At 46.6% G+C, this 3,406-nt stretch overlaps 1 non-coding gene across 1 annotated transcript; it reads left to right on the top strand.

Annotated features, from left to right (window-relative positions):
• The first annotated feature begins 2,763 nt into the window (after positions 1-2,763).
• Positions 2,764-2,849, top strand: TRNAY-GUA. Its single transcript is given in 2 exon segments — positions 2,764-2,800; positions 2,814-2,849. It is a non-coding gene; the product is annotated as a tRNA-Tyr (tRNA).
• Positions 2,850-3,406: the final 557 nt, after the last annotated feature.

The raw sequence follows: 3,406 nt of genomic DNA, 5'->3' as shown, positions 1-3,406 counted from the left end.
CTACCTCATTGGATGACGTGGTTTCCTTGCCGCTTCGTCTCGACGACAGAAGCCTTGGGAGCACCGCCACGAACGACGGCGGTGGAAGCGACAACCGAATTGGGAGGGGCCGATTGAGGTGCGCCAGCGTGGATCTAGCGGGCGGGTGGCCGAAGTCCTCCATGGCGACTACGTAGCGCGGCGGTGTATGACCTTGGGCCTGGCAACATCTAGATTTCTAAGATGAATACCCAACATCGCTGATAAAAGAAATACATGCTAGCCTTTTTTCAAAATCTAATCAGGTCAGTTCTACGTAAAACCGGAAAAAATGTTACATTTTGGGACGGGCAGATATCGAATATCGGGGATCTGCTAGTAGACTTGCTCTTAGCGCTCCAGTTGAATCGCTCGACAAGCTCATTGTCATCGGTCAGGACGTTGCAAACGCCATCGTTTCTGTACATTTGAGTATCCTTCGACATAAACATAACCCAGCATTTTTTTTTTTTTGGAACTGGCATTACCCAGCATTTGCAGTGATTGAGTCTGTGACACAGGAGTCGTCCGCATACTCCGAACCGGGGAAGAATAACGCGACGCTGAGCCTGGGAAAAATATCCAATTTGTGTCGGTAAAGGACTGGCCAGTTGAAGAGGCCTGCTCGTAACGGGCCGTGGCACTCCTGCCGCATTCGAGCCCACTCCGCTCCTTTATTTCTTCCTGCATCGCGCTCGCCGTTCAGCCAGTCACCCCACTCCTCTTTAGTCCCACCTCGCTACTTGGCAAGGAGAACGACCAGCTTAAATACCCAGCTGGAGCACAGTCACCGCCGAGCTCAGTCACGCGAGCTTGTAACCCGAGTGGGGGCGTTAAGGTGGTGTGGATGTTGGATTGGACTCTGGACCTGGGCCTGTGCTGTTACACGCTGGCTTGCCCGTTCCAAGTTGCGTAGTGGGCTGAGTGGTTGGAGCGAAAGCTTCGGCCTCTCAGTCCCTGGAGTGGCAGGCACCGCGTGAGGCTGGTTTCACAGAGCAGCGCTCACTGCCCGCTTCCAACGGTGGAAGGATAACAGGCCCGCTGCACCGCGGGCCCTCTCTGGCCCAGGGTCCTTCCATAGCAGACCACCACTTTTTTTTTAACATCTTGTCATAATTTTCCAGCATAAAGCAGTGCATGCTGACGAGGATATATGGTCAGAATAAAAATGAGACGTAACAATTTATTCTTATTTTTCTCATGTCATCAGTTTTGTACTATGTGACTGCATGGGATGGCTAAAATAAATATGGTGGCTTTCATGTCATCAGAAAAGGAATTCACTTGTGCAGGAACGCGGGGTTTTTCGGACGTGCTTTTCTCCATCAAGTTCCTCCATCCTTTCTCTACTTCATCTCCGCTTCCTTGCCTTCTCTTCTCATTTTCTTATTTCGGAGAAGTCAGTCGAGTCGTCCGCGCGCAGCGGTACAACCTACAGCCTGTAGAATTTTAGGGTAATGGTCATACCTGTTGGGGTTGCCGATTGCGTGTTATATATCAAGGAAAATCCCCTTGTATGGCATACATAGAGAGATACGTATACGTTGGTGTACTACATCATACGTAAACATGTCTGAACCTGGGAGAGGGTTAGATTACGTTTAAACTCATCTAAATTTTTTGGTACATAAGACTTTGGTAAAACCATCTACAATTTGATCCTTGCTGGATATGAACCGTACATCAAGTTGCTTACTAGCTGAGCTCCCGCACGAGCTTCTAGGAGGCGGAGCGACGAGGAGCATCTTGAAGGCCAGAAGCCACTTTGCGCAGGAGCACGCTGTCTCATCCCGTCGCGGCAGCATCCGCTCCTTTGTTCGCTGCACGGAGCCCATGAGTACATCAGCAAGGCAAGGAGAGGGGAGAAACGGACGTCCCACAACGACGTACTGCACCTACGTGCCGGTAGCACAGCGAAGAGGATGGGAGGTGGGGTAGCTGCAACGCGAAGCAGGCGCGTGTGTGGGTAAAGGAAGGAGGCGCATATTAGATCCTTTTTTTTTTGCAGTAGGCGAGAGCGGGCAGAGGAACTTGAATAGAGCTCGGAAATGGCGTCTCGGAGTGGCTCTTCGTTTCTCTTTACAAAGTCAATAATGTTGAGGGTGAGGGGAGATGGACAAGAGAAGACGAGGTAGTCGCTCTCTTTGTCTGTTCCGGGACAGGATCTTCATGTCGACCAGAGTAAAGGCGCCGGGGACAAGCAGCGACTCGCGCGACGGAACAAGTGCACGCAGATGATTACTATTGCATTACCTTTCTCCAGATCTTGAAACAACCTTTTTCTGGATGGTACATATTACTTCCTTACCCATACCCGTATGTACAAAATCCGCACTCTTTTTTTTTTTTGCCGAGAAAGGCTCTTCCTTGAGAGCTGGTGCAAGACTTTGCAAACAAGGACTCGCAATAATTTTCTTGCACACCACCTTCCCTGTCATCGTGTCCTCTTCTTTCAGATGCAGAACGTGTTGACGAGAACAACTATGGTGAGAATAAAAATGCGACTATGATTCTACTTTTGTTCTCAAATGTCACCAGTTTTATGTGAGTACGTGACTAGATGGAGCACGCATCATTAAAGAGCCCGTTTTTTTTTTTTTTTTTTGCCTAGAGCTCAGTAAACTCTTTCGTCACATCCAGTACAAGATTCTAAGACACTTCCAAAACGAGGGCGGAAAATAATTTTCTTTTGCTTCTGTTTTAGTTAACTGTCTTTATATAAACACTTGCGAAAATTAACAAAATCCGACCTTAGCTCAGTTGGTAGAGCGGAGGACTGTAGTATTCGCAGATAAATCCTTAGGTCACTGGTTCGAATCCGGTAGGTCGGACAATTCTTTTTATTTTTGTGAACAATTTATTTGGGCGAAATATCTTCATTTTTCCTTAGTATTGATCATTTTCATTTGCAATATAAAATATTACGAAGCACAAAAACACATTTATTGCTACATTTTCATTTGCAATATAAAATATTATGAAGCACAAAAACATATTGGTGATGGTCGTGAACTTTGATCAAAGGGGCTGGACAAAAGTAACCTTCTCAACCCATCTGCTAGAAATGCATCCTAAAATTTTAGGCATGAGGTTTGTTTCGTGGCCTGTCAGTAACATATGGCGAGGCTACCATATATCCTTGGGGACAAATTACCTTTAGGCATGAGATTTATTAAATTTTTGCCGCCTGTCTGTAACATATGGTGATAAAGTAATCTGCCAGTAACATATGGCGAGGCTTCTTTCCCTCTTAAAAAAAATGACACTTTAAATATTTTTTGTCATTAAATACCTTGGCATCTTTACACCACTGGCTCCACTTGTGAGGATGAGCATGAACTCTTTCTACTAAGACGTTGGAAACAGGCATTAGCGTGCCGACTGTATC

Source organism: Lolium rigidum, chromosome 3, assembly GCF_022539505.1.
Source record: "Lolium rigidum isolate FL_2022 chromosome 3, APGP_CSIRO_Lrig_0.1, whole genome shotgun sequence".
NCBI classification, from domain to species: Eukaryota; Viridiplantae; Streptophyta; class Magnoliopsida; order Poales; family Poaceae; genus Lolium; species Lolium rigidum.
This window is presented reverse-complemented; position numbering and strand designations above follow the sequence as displayed.